This window comes from Larimichthys crocea, chromosome XX (genome assembly GCF_000972845.2).
Source record: "Larimichthys crocea isolate SSNF chromosome XX, L_crocea_2.0, whole genome shotgun sequence".
Lineage (NCBI taxonomy): Eukaryota > Metazoa > Chordata > Actinopteri > Sciaenidae > Larimichthys > Larimichthys crocea.
This window is the reverse complement of record NC_040030.1, coordinates 5,072,949-5,086,877: the sequence shown is the minus strand read 5'-3', so window position 1 is coordinate 5,086,877 and position 13,929 is coordinate 5,072,949. Positions and strand designations below refer to the sequence as shown.

At 41.8% G+C, this 13,929-nt stretch overlaps 1 protein-coding gene across 2 annotated transcripts in view; it reads right to left on the bottom strand.

Annotated features, from left to right (window-relative positions):
* The window catches only part of plxnb2a.1 (plexin b2a, tandem duplicate 1), a 178,564-nt gene that overhangs the window by 95,027 nt on the left and 69,608 nt on the right, over window positions 1–13,929 (bottom strand). For both annotated transcript variants that reach the window (XM_019263568.2, XM_019263567.2), the window contains one exon: window positions 7,225–7,277. The gene's annotated coding sequence lies outside the window, so the exon portion shown is untranslated. The remainder of the gene's footprint in view (window positions 1–7,224; window positions 7,278–13,929) is intronic.

The following is a 13,929-nucleotide window of genomic DNA, read 5'->3' as shown; positions in this document are numbered from 1 at the left end:
ATGTTGATGATATTTTATGTTTTTCTCTGGAATAAACCGTGTGAGGCGAAAAGAAACTGGCTGTGCCGGGAGAGTTTCTGCTCTTTTTTGCTACATTAACTCGACTGAAAAACACTTAAAGAAGCTGAAGTGTGTAAAGAGAAAAACAAAAACATTGCAATCGTATCTCAAAGTTGAGAGAGCGTTGTGTAAAACTACTAGAGAGATGCAAACTTTCGGGATTCAGAGTCTGGATACATTGCCTGCTTGCCCAGCTCCTGTTCTGGCACGACACTGGCTCCATGCACCTACTGTCCTAGGCCTGAAAACCTGCTTGCTCTGAGCGCACAGCCCAGCTAACAGGCTGAGCTAACAGCAGCTACACTTTACTTCACTGTCCGTCAGAAAACTCTGAAGAATAATCCAGACTGCCAACGACTCAAAGTCAGTCCCAGATTTACTTCTTGCTCGCTCACTCCCTCCTTTTTCTCTTCTTAGCTTCCTCTGCCAACATCCTCTTCACACTCTTCTCCTCTGCCATTATGTCCATAGAGGCTGCTGGCCCGGCTCTGGTTCTGGCACGACACTGTCAGATTCCCTGTAAACCTCTTCTTCTTCTTCCTCCACATCCAAAATGCCTGCGGTACAAACACTCCCCTGGTGCTCCGAGCTAACAAACTGAGATAACATGAGCTAACAGCAGCTACAGCTGTCAGCAGTTTACTTCACTGTCCATCATAAACTCTGTAAATCACAGAGAGTTGAGGCGGAGCAGCCGGAGGACATCAGAGGGAAAACCAGAAAACATTTCCTCCATAAAATATGATCCAGTTTCACCAGAATCAGTGAAATAGTTGGTGTCATTTAAAGTAAGTTTTACTTTAAATAAAATGCTACAGGAAGGCGAGGAGTTCAACATTGATTACTAAAAAGGGGGCAGTGCTGGCCTAAAGGCTAGAGAGGACCAGGAGGTCATCAGTTCTGGCATCTGGACTGGCAGCAAAGTTAAAGCAGTTCTTGACCCTGAGGTGCTTTTTGAGACAAAGACTACATAAACCCCAAACTGCTCCGGAGCAGGTACTCAGTGTTGAGCTGGACATCTTCCAGCTTTCCTAAAGCCGAGGCTGAGACTGTACAGATTCTGGCACGCCGTTTGTCAGTTGGTGACACCTGATTAATCACCTGATCGATCAACGATCTGCCTCTCAGTTCCACGGCCCAATTTCCTTCACGGCTGCTGTCAAAAGACACTTCGGGCCATATTGTCTGCATCTTCCAGACATCTGCGGCTCTGTATTTTTCCTTTTTTTCCCCATTTATAATAGAATTTGTAGTAGAGGTGTTGGATGATAAATAGTCTATAGAAAATGACCACTTTGGATTTCTGAATATTGCATTGCAAAGTACAATTTTGTGGTCGGCGTCCTTTCAAACCCAAAGCTCGTCCACGCAGCAGAAGTTGTCCATCTTCTAGGCACGAGATCCTCGTTTTGTTTTGGCTGGTTGGCGTCCTTCTACCGTTTGAAGTAACTCCATTCTGGGTCACGTTAACGTCAGTCTTTGTTTTTGTTGCCTTCATGCCAATTGCCGCCAAAATGACAAAAAATATTCCTGCGATGGGAAAAATTAAACAACAGGAACTTGGACAACACCGACTGAGGGTTGTTTTTGGTGAGAGCAGCCACGTCATTGGCCGGTCAACTCTTTGATATCTTAAAAAAGTCCATATATCCCGGCGACAGTCAATCGAAGTTTTGTCACCGCCGGACAACTCAGTTGCGATTAAATTCAATCATTGTGTAAAAGTTCCCGTTTTACAGCATCAAATAACTAATTAAAACCAAACGAACACCTGACAAAACTAAAGAGCGACCTAAAATGACTGAAACCATCGTTATTTGACGACGTTTGATTTGGGGTTTGTGGCCGGGAGCGATCCAGATGTTTTGGCTTCACTTTTAAGGGAGCTGTCACGACGACAGTGATTGAAACATGTGAGTTACATCACGGCAACGGCTCGCTGTTCAAACATTGTTTTAACGTGCAGGAAAAAGCAAAATAATATCATGAAGCTGCGTTCGTATCGCGACAGTAAATCACGCCTGGTTAAACTGGACTGACTGTGAACACAAATCGGGTGTTGGAACAGATTTTCTGAAGGAAAAAGCACAAAATCACTCAGAAGAAAAACAAAACTCGAACCAGATGTTCTCCTGACAAAGTCTTTAAAGAGAAGACGAGCTGATAGCAACCAGCAGCTCCCATGGCGGGAAAACAGGAATTCCTACGGCATCTTCAAAAGCAGAAGTTACTAAACTAACACACGTCTGCAGAAGTTCACTGAACTGAACGATGGGAGGCAGACCAAACTCTGTCGTCGTCTCTGGGCTGATCCCAGAACAGCTAAACGAAAAAAAAAAAAAGTCTGAAGCTTTTCCACCATGTGAAGAGACAGAAGCCAGAGAAAGTCTGCCGGCCAACACACAAAAGAAAATACGAAGAAAACCACATGAGCATCCATTCACCCACGCCCCACACACACACACACACACACACACACACACACACACACACACACACACACACACTGGCAGTGATCCCGAAACTATTCAATCACACCACACACACATAAACACACCACAGCACCAGTTGGCAGCTGATAAAAGTCCTCAACTCTGCCTCTCTCTTTCCTTCTTTCCTTTCTTGTTCCTTCTTTTTGTCTTTCTTTCTTTCCTTCTGTCCTTCGTTTGTTCCCTCCTTCCTGACTTCTTTCCTCCCTTTCTCCCTCCTTCCTTTCCTTCCATCCTTCCTTCTGTCTCCCTTCTTTCCATCCATGTGTCCTTCATTCTTCCTTTCCTCCCTTAGTTCCAGTCAGGCACGGTATTGGTTGAAGATGCAGTCACATCTCCCTTACTGAAATCTCTCTCTCTCTCTCTTTGTATCATTAGATCTATGGATTAATGAGCTGATTATAGGCGCAAATAATGACAAAGATGGACTCACACTGAGTTTTGGCAAATCTAAGGAGATGTTCACCATCTGTGTGTGTGTGTGTGTGTGTGAAGACAAAAATGGAGTCCAGTCAAACCCACGCACCTCACATTTCATGCAGTGATACAGTTCTGGGATTAAATCCAAACACAACAGTCAGACTGCCAGGCACACACACACAAACACACACACACACACACACAGAAACACACACACACACACACACACACACAGCAGCAGACATGGTGAGGTAAGTGATGAAGTGATGAAGAAGATGAACAGTGAAGTGAAAGAGAGACGACTTGATGAAAACTCTCTTGGATGTCGTGTTTCCTGAAGCTCTGCTCGTATTAATCATCCACCACTCTGACTGATCGAGAGGGTCAGTGTCCATATTTTCTGGACTGAATCTGCTGAGAGCTCGTTTCTCCGACTCAGGCTCAACATTTTATTAAAGCAAACTGTGTTTTTCAGTTTTCCGAGTTCACGTCTGTCCAATGAAGTTATTAAAAAATGTTTGTTTGTTTTAATTACTCGAGAGTCGCTGCAGAGTTCAGAAACGAGACTGAGTGACACAAGTCGGGCAAGTCAGAGTCAAATATCACGTCCTGTCAACGCAATCGCTGAGTCATTAAGAAAAGTTCAAATCAGAACATACTAAGACGTACTCAAGCCGAGTCCAATCGAGAAGAAAATAAATATCTCAAGTCAATCAAGACAGGTCTTAAAAAAGTAAAAAGTCTCAAGTCAAGTTTCACATCCTTCAGTTTCAAGTCATATCTGAGCCCGAGTCCTTTCTCTGTCGCAGAGCAGTCAGGTTCCAATCAAATGTCGAGTCTTTATTTTTGTAACCGAAGTCTGACTAAAGTCTAAAATCACTGCAGCCCTGCTCGTTTATATTTAGGACTTTTGGGTTTAGTCTTAGGATTAGATTTCAGATTTCTACTCTAAGAGTTGTAATTACAGTTGAGGTTGGTGGATGAACGTAGACAAAGGAACATATCTGAGCTTATATATATATATAGATATTAATATAGTATATATATATATATATATATATATATGAACAAACTGCAGTTTGCACTATTTGTTCAGGAGGAATCAGACATGCAAACTGCTGACGGAAACCAAAAGAATAAACCTGAGCTGAGCGGGACTTATCAGCCGTAGATGGTACACCTCAAATATGAGAAGGAGATGAATGATTTGACCCTGAGAAAATGATATCTTAAAACTCTCTCACACACACACACACACACACACACACACACACAGCTTGTATTTGCTTTCATAAGATTTGAGAGAGTGACAAGGTACAAGCTCCCATGGATGGCTGAGAAAATGGAGCAGTTTATGGGAACAAGAACTATTTAAAAAAAAAAGAAAAAACACACATGGAAGAACACAACAGCGGGGGAATTAGATATTGAGAACATGGAGGCAAGAAGGAAACAGTGATTGATGGAAGACAGAAGGAGAAGCGTAGAAAGAGACACACACAAACTGCAGAGACGCACTTTAATGCGAGCTGGCAGACAGAAGCTCATCATAGAAACGTTTATATCAACTGGACAGGATTCATGTTGGTCCAGGATGAATCTGTGAGGCAAAATATTTGGACTGAAACTGCGGACTAAAACAGACATGTTAAAAGTTTAAACTAGTTTAGAAATATTAAATGTTTTTCTGCCAAAAAACAAAAACAGTGTTTACTCATTGCAGACCCTGCAGCCGGTCTGGTGGTTCGTTAATCTGTGCATACTTCATCATCCTGCGTGTGTTCTGAAAGGTCGGACCAAACAAGACAAAAAAACAAAAAGACTCAAATGTGTCACTCAGCATTACGGCAGTTTAATGTCTCTGCACATCAAGAGTAGATAATAATGTAAAGAAAGGACCATCAGTGATGCTAAAGGAAGCCAAATGACTTCTTTCACAACGCCTGGCGTATAAACATTTAAATACAATCAGCAACACCCCCAGAATGAACTTAAGTGCAGAGATACTGCGGCCTCCATTCACTAATATATCAACTCTTAAAGCAACATTTCAGATTTTAACTCCTGTGATCAGCTGAACGGTGTCTCTGTCATTCGTACGTCTGTCCTCACAGAGAAGTACGTAACGCTTTACGGCACCAAGTCACACAGCAGCAACTATTTCACTGATTCTGGTGAAACTGGATCATATTTTATGGAGGAAATGTTTTCTGGTTTTCCTCTCTGATGTCCTCCGGCTGCTGTAGCTGCTGTTAGCTGATGGCAGAGGTGAAAGGACCGAAGAGGACATTGACGGAGGAAGGAAGCTAAGAAACGAAAATCTTTTAGTCGTTAGCGAGAACTTGGTGAAATAAAAGGCTTAAAGACAGATGCGTCTGAAACCGGAGCTGCTAAAATCGCAGAAAGACCTCATACTGTTCAGCAAAATATTCTTCAAACAGAAACTTTCATCTAAAACTGAAGTGGCGACCCCAAAGTTTAAAAAAAACATGAAATCACAGGCTCAGTTTTGGTGAAATGTGTCTAAAAATGATTCATATCAATATCCAGAATGTTTCCAAGCTGCTTAAAAACAACAACAGTTTAATAATGTGGTGATGACATTGTTTTCCCACACCCTGCAGCAGTGATGTACTGTGGCACTATGAACCAAACTACATCAAAGCCGGGTGTGGCCGCGAGCCCAACAGACCAAACTCGGACCACACCCAGCTGGGATGTTGGGTGTGGTCTACCATTCAAACTCATAGAAGACAATGAAGCTATTTGTCCTCCTATCGTCTTCTGTGGACGCTCTTTATGTGGAAACAAAAGATGGAAGTACAATAAAGAGTGAAACTGAAAAGCTAATAAATTGCTGCAAATGTTGGCAGAACAAATGGTTTCTATTGGCGGTCGGTTAAAAAAATGTACTCATCCATTAAAAGCAGTTTGTGTTATGACTGAACTATAGCGCATAGACCTGGGTACTGTTTCAAAATTATGATACCAGTACCCTTAAAGTCATACTTCATTAGATACCTGGTGTCCAAGGAGCCGCTGGCCTCGTGAACATGATGCATCTGAAGTTTCCTCCAGTGTTAAATCTTAGGTTGTTATGGCTGATGACCAATCATAGACCCAGAGTGGGCAGCTTCTTCAGACTTAAGGCGCCATCATGTCATGACAAGCGTATTGATAAATCCTCCATTCTCCTTGATCGAGCTGTGATGGCTTGGTGGCATCCAGTTTGGCTCCCAGTTCCCAGAGTTTGCCAGCCCCAGTTAGTTTTACTGTAGTGGTGCTTGTAGGGGCAACTTTTGGATCTCCATAGCCACAATTGCTGCCACCAAGCCAACAAGGAGAGGCTCTAACGGTACAAGACACAATCAAAATTTAATCACCCTGTTTTCAGGTCCAGAATAAAGTCTGACGAGGAAATGTGGACATAGTTCAGGTCGGGACATGTGGTTGAGGTTCTGATGGATCTGGCCTGAAGACCTCTAATGTGTGTTTGTGTATAAACAAAGGTCTTACTATAATCCCTTTATCCATTTGAGATTGACATCTGCATAACATAAAGATTAACTTCTTAAATCCCCGTTCTACATGAATTATAGCTCCAGTCAGTGTGCTCTTTGTATCTTTGTGAGGACTTTTCTGATGGTCCAAACTTCTTTAAATGAGAGTTAAGGCTCGTTTTTAGGGTTAAAAACGAGTCTTAACTCTCATTTAAAGAAGTTTGGACCATTGCAGGCACCTCAACACTTCTTATCAGAGTATTAGAAGAATATAATGTCAGTTGTGTTTGTGTATTAAACCCTCAAGCTGGCAGGGGGTTGAAATAAAAGGAGAAAAAGAAAAAATAATAAGAGAGAGAGGGTGTAGTGTCAGTAATTGGCTGATATGTGAGAAGAGTGTTTGTACGAGGGGCAGCAGAGTCTCAGCAAGAATTCATTTCTTAAGAAACGGCCTGAAGCCTCCAATTAACCCCTTAACCCACCCCCTGCCCCACCAACCACACACACACACACACACACACATATGTGCACGAAAACACACAAGCGGGTGAAGCCGCCAAAATAAACAGCCAATGGCGTTCATGAGAACACACAAAGCTTTCTAATGACAGCGGAGGAGGGGGGAGGGCGAGGCTGACAAATGATATGAATACTGTGTGAAAGAGAAAAACTAGTTTTCTGAGTTTTCCCAGAGACAGCAAACAACATTTTTATGACGGGATTTCAGAATAAAAGTCAGCGAGATCCTTCCTTACCTGTTTAGTGTTCAGGCCTGTTGATCTCTGGTGACATCAACCACCTCACCCGCCTGAAAAGAAACAACAAAAAATAAGTCATGAACATCAGTTCGGGTAAATTTGAGTCATCCGATATCTCAAAAACAGGAATTGATGACTGGCCTGAGGGTTGTGCTTGAATTACAGGTCAAAACCAGGTGACATATTTGTTACAAATTAGCCCAGAGAGGGTCTGCATCGTGTTTCGGCAGAGGAAAACATTTCAGGTTCCCACTGTCGGCTTCTCTTGAGGAGTTTAAGAGCAATAATCCAGACTTTTTCTCAAAAGTCCTCATGGGGAATAGGTGGCCACATCTTGCAGCATTGTTACTTACATTCTGTTTTTACAGTTTAATAGTTTTTTTAAGCTCGTCTGCTCTTGTAATCCCACCAGTCCTGCACGATGGTATTTTTAGAGAAGTGATAGCGGTTGAATTGTCATTAAAAGTTGAGTGTGGATGGTGGTAACAGGGTGGGGCTCTAAAAGAACAATAAACCAATAAAAACATGATGATTGATGTAGTTTAAGTATTAAAATGTTTATTGCTTTGGATATGTCTCTACAGCTTCAACCACTCAAGGCGCTTTTACTCATTCACCCCTTCATATACTGATGGTAATAGCTGCCATGCTCATCAGTTTTCAGGATCTAACCATTTATACACACTGACATACTGATCGCGCAGCCTTCGGGAGCAATTTGGGGTTCAGTATCTTGCCCAAGGACACTTTGACATGCAGACTGGATCGAACTACCAATCATCTGATCTCCTGAGCCACAGCTGCATGTTTGTAGACTCTTGTTCATGTACAACTGCCAACTAACCAATATTGGAACCCATCAGCTATCACTGATTTTGCCATTTGGGGCAACTGGCAATGTTTCAGGGTTTCCTGGGTTGCCGCATACCCAGTTATTTATCAGTCAACTTGATACGCGATAACGATGAAACGGACACATCTCAGCTTCTCTTTGAACCAATAAAAAGCCAAATCTTCATCAAACAAGAGCTGATTGGTTCCAAGATAGCATTTTGACCAATGGGTTTCACCTATTTTGTCTAAAAACCCGCTCAAACGTGATTGATGAAGACTACAAATGCCAAAATCTTAGTCCTTTGCCTTCAGATGCAGATATCTCATCATAGAGACGACAAACTAACTTGATCGTCCCTCCATAAAGTAACAAGAATCGTATATTTGGATGCTAAGTACCTTCGAACAATCCACACAATGAACTGAAGGTGATCGTGCTACAAACTCTGTCCCGACTATAGAAAACCCCAGTGTATCAAAGAGATTGCAATGTTAATTAAATGCAATTAATTCACAAAAAGTGCCAGAAATCTTGTATTATCTATCAGAGAGAAAAGCATATTACTGCCTGGGATAATAACAAAAAGGCTGGAGCTCTGTCTGAGTTTAAAGAGAGCCCTTCATCAGAGAATGAATTAAACTAAAGACATTTTAATTTGTGATAATACGAGAAGAGAGCCTCGTTTTTTCCCCCCTTCATAACGATAACATTAAGGCTTATAGGCTGGCCAGGCTCTAAAATAAAGGGACTTTTTAACTGGGAAGATAAAGGAAAAAAATCAATTTGTGAAGTAATCTTCATAATGAGACAACCAAACAGACAAAAAAGCTACAGACGCCGAGTGTAGAATGAACAAAGCTGCGGTTCAAATGTTGCTGAATAAGCCTGCAGTAATACAGTTCACAGGTATCTTAATTTTCATTTCACGCTGTTAAAAAATGCAGCTCGCCTCTCCTGCAGGAACACGAACCAACGCCGCCAACGCTGCCTTTCACTTCCCATTGAAACAAATAGCAAAGCAGCTAGTGAGGCGAGACTGTGTTTGTGTGTGTGTGTGTGTGTGTGTGTGTGTGTGTGTGTGTGTGCTGAAGTTAGTTTGGCAGCACTTCTAACAATGTTGAGGCCCTCGGTGCTATCCAACAGAATGGCCCAGTCTGTCTCCACTCTATCTCAAAGAACCATATGTTTCTGGATAGCAGAGCGGACTCCTATGTGTGTGTGTGTTTGCGTGTGTGTGTGTGTGTGTGTGTGTGTCCATATGTCGTAGCATCTAACATCCAACATCTAAACATCCAGATGGCGAAGCATCAGTCATCCCAATGTTTCCCCTCCATCACCAGGAAGTAGCTTTAAAACCGTAAAAAAACAATAAATATTCATCATCAGGGCTTCAGGGATCGACCACGTCGTTCGCTCGATAATCATAGAGCGGTTATCTTATTATGATAACAAATAAAAAATTCTTGTTTTTAAATTTAAAACAGACCAAAGATGACATGGAGAAAAAGAAACCGTGGTTTGAAAAACCCAAACGAAGGAAGGACGATGACGATGGTTCGCCAAAAAAAACTAAATCCAGCACTACTTGTTTATTTTTCAGGTTTCCATCAGCTGGTCTCACACAGTGTTTAGATGATGGTTAAACCCACATCAGTCCAATAATAGTTCAATTCAATTTATTTATGGGAGAACTTATCTCACGAGACTTTCCATGTAGAGCTGGTCCAGACCGACCCATAGACCCAACAATTCCCACCATGAGCAAGCACCTGGCAACAGCGTCGAGGAAAAACTTCCCTTTAAGAGGCAGGAACCTCGTGCAGAACCCGGCTCATGGTAAAGGTAAATCAAAGCCTTATTTAAAGTCTTTTTGAGACGCCCTAACCAATCAGCAGTGACTAAATTTACCATGAAGTCGACATTTTCAGTCGATGGGGAAGTTGCAGGTTGTTGGGTAGTCTATGCAACTGGACAACTTCCCACCGTGTTGCCTGCACCCCTGAACTTCTCGCTTTGATTTGTCAGGCAAAAATCCGCCGAATGATTCGCCATCTGGACTTTTGCTTCACTTGATTGGACGGTACGTGGAGGCGAACTTGAAGTACAATCTGTAGTTCAAACAACAATCCCAAAGCTACCGGACAAGTCGGATTAAGAGAAATAAAAATCAGATGGCACATTTTTGGTAAATGAGCGGTGAGCCCTGGAGGGAAGCCAATTATTCATTGTAACGATACAAAACTGATCAAGTCTTTATAAACAGAAAATTCAAGGATTTTTCAGGCCCTAGTCCCTGAAATTCAAGAGCCAAACTCATCTCAGTTTGAGACAAGTTTTATAATAAGAACAAGAAGAACGACGCTTATAAAAATCTCAAATTCACAAGCTTTTAAAGATTTCAAGGACCCATGGGTAAATTATTCAATTTAGGTGATATCACTCAGCTATAATTTCCATTTTATTCTGTTACTGAGTGAATTGTGCTTCATTAGAGAGCTGCTTTCTAAAGAAGACAAAGATCCGATCGACGCCGGCTGAGCGACGCTAATTTTGGGGGTCGTTTTTCTTTTCTCTTCCTCCTGAGGACAGACGGACAGAGAAACACGGGGACGTCGAAAAATATCTGAAACATTTCCATGAGTTTTATTATATTTCCAGAAGGTTATTGTGAATTCTTCGCTCAGCTCACCCTCCACCGACCTCTCCTCTGCCTCATTCGTTCTTACTCTCTTCAATATGAATCAACAACGACGGGCTCTGAATGAGCAAACGGCAGGAAAAGGCAGAAGGTCGTATTATTTTGATTTAAAGAATAAACTTTTTAAAACACTTTCATACCATTTTTTTGGACACATACTTTGATGGTGATGTGAATTAAACCTGGTTTGTATCAGCGGCCATCCGGATTTTTTTTCCACTTTTTGGCAGAACTTGATCAAACCAGGCAGACGGAGGACGGACAAACACAGCAGGTCCAGATTGAAGGCAGGGACGCCCTCTGCTCGCCGTCTGACCTCTACGCCAGGAAAAAAAACACCAACAAAACAAAAGCTGATACACACACACACTGTCTGTCGAACACACACACACCATGAGTCATGTGTCATGTGCCAAGAGACACGGCCGAACAACAGCAGCCACGTCCGGAGACAAAGACCCCCAAACACAAAACTGAACTTCATGCTCATTTTTATGCATTTGAATGGGGAGACGCACACTGAGACAGGGGCTGCTACACAAAGACGAGAGGGAGAAACTGTGTCACCGAGTCTCATCCCTCAAAAAGCTAAATGTTTTGCATATAATTGGGGTGTTGTCTTTGGCTCAGCGGTTTAATATCGCTGTAAACAAATGCTGTTTCTTTGTAGGGATTCCTCTCTCCGCTGCCTCCACGGGGAACTGGAAGCCAGCAGCCAGTAAACAGGCGGTGGTCAGTGTGTGAATCTGGACCACTCAAATTCAGTTTTTTCTCCTCCTGGAGTTGAAGCTGTTGGCAAAAAGCCGTCACGCTGTGTAAAATGTGAATAGAAACAAAATGTGATGATGAAACGGTGGAAACTGCTGTCTGCAGGGCCTGAAGATCACAGCCATCCAATGTTCAGGACAGAGATTTCTTCTCATTCTCTGAATATTTTAATTTTATGAACCTGTAGACGACGAAATCCACAGATTCTTTAAGAGGCAGTCATGTAACCTGTTGCCAGTTAACCTCATTCATTGTTGTTCCAAATGTTTTCTTTCAACTTTTACAGACTTTTCTACAAACGTGTGCATATCATTTCCCAAAAACAATCAAACTTCTCAGTTTCTCTGTGCCGCTTTCAGATAAATATGGAGTTTTAATGTGCCGACTTCTTTGGGAACTTTGGGGTTGTAGGATTAACTCTACGTACATATGGATTAAAAACAATGAAAGCTGCAAGTCAAAGCATCAACTGTCACCTTTGGCCAATCACAACCCGACAGTGTCACAATGACAACACAGATAATAAATGGTAATGTTGTAATAAGATAAAAAACTTCACAGGAGAAGTTGGAATTAATGACAAATACTAAACACTTAAATATACCTTACGGCTGCTTACAACTACGTTATAATGTGTTATAAGTGCTTATTAATGTTAAATGGGAGCTGGTTGGAGTAAAGTGTTACCTAATTATTGATTACTCTGCCACCTTAGTCTTTTAAATGTCAGCAAACCATAAAAAAAGTCCATCACATTCCTTCTTTTTTTTTTAATGCCAATAATAGCTTCACCAAATCCAGAGAGACATCATTAAATTTATTGTTTTATCCACCCTGCAGTCTAAAACTCACAAATATTGAATTCAGAGTGATATAAAACAGAGAAAAGCAGAAGATCTTCACATTAGAGAAGCTAAAACTGACATTTTCTTGCCTGGAAAATGATGAATTACACAATTTGTTGCCAATTGATTTTTTGAAAAATGAAACCGTTGTGTCTCCACTTTAAGGTCTAACGTGTCAGATTTAAGGGGGCTCTAGTTCTAGCTCTCAGGATACTGATTACAGACCAACATACCACAGTTAAAGTGCCTCTCTTTGCAGATGATGTGACTGTATTACGTGACTCAACTTTCTTGTCAGGTCACGAGCTCAAAGCATGAAGAGAAGACCTGTTTTCCCAGAATTCATTAAAACTTCCCCATAAAACCAGTTTCCACGCAACTGAAGGCCGCCTTTGGACTACACACACCTACACACACACATATTACCAGTTTCACACTCTTCCTGCTTCCTCTCTCACACTTAACAACTTAGTAACAAATGTATCAGTGAGCGAGTTTCCGTGGACGAATGCATTTGCTACACCAGGTGTGAAAATCATGGTGGCTTCATGTTCAGGTCAGGAAACCTCGTGTGTGAAAAAGAGTCCCAGACTCTCGACCTTGATACACTTCGTGTTATTTTATTATTAAGTTTCAGTTGAGGCAATTTTCTACAGATATCTCAATAATATGATTAGCGTGAGTTCTTTTGGCTTCGATAATCACGTAGTGGAAATTTGATATTGTGACAGCCCCAATTTCAATGAATGTTAGTTGTTTTTTTTTAGTTGAAACTTGTGAATAAAGTCCAGTTTCTCTATTTTAACAATAGACGGTGAAATATTAATGGTGGGAGACAAACTAGAAGAAGAGACGCTGCAGGTGAAACGGAGGTGAGGAAGAGGCTGAATGTTCAAACGATGCAAACGCTAAAAAGCTTTTTTTAAACACAGGATTTTAAAATGTGTAAATGACTGTGTGTGTGTGTGTGTGTGTGTGTGTGTGTGTGTTTATTTGTGTAGGACTTAAAGCAATTAGGACAGGAAGCAGAGGCGCTGTTTCTTTGGCTTCCCGGTGGAATTAAACTATGCATCGTACAACACACACACACACACACACACACACACACACACACACACACAAAGAGTGAATTCCCACACTGACCGACAACACGGTCTCAGCTGTGAAACATCACGTACACACACACACACTCCCTCAACTTCCTCTTGACCCATTTCCCGAACACACCACACACACACCACCTCTGTTTTTATCTCCCCATCCCTCTCTCTCTCCTCCAGACCAGTTCTGCTTTGTGTCACCAGATCAGACGACACACACACACACACACACACACACACACACACACACACACACACACAGTTAATCAGTTTGTTGGTTCAGGAGGGTAACGACTCCACCGTCTGACAAACGGGCGCCTCTCGTTGATTAATTGAGAGTTTATTAACAAACTGATGCGCCTCAGATTGTAAATTCATGTTTAACGGATATTAATCAGCTTCTTTATGCATGAAGACGTAGATAGTCGATACTGTATCCTCTTAAAGTCTGTTTGC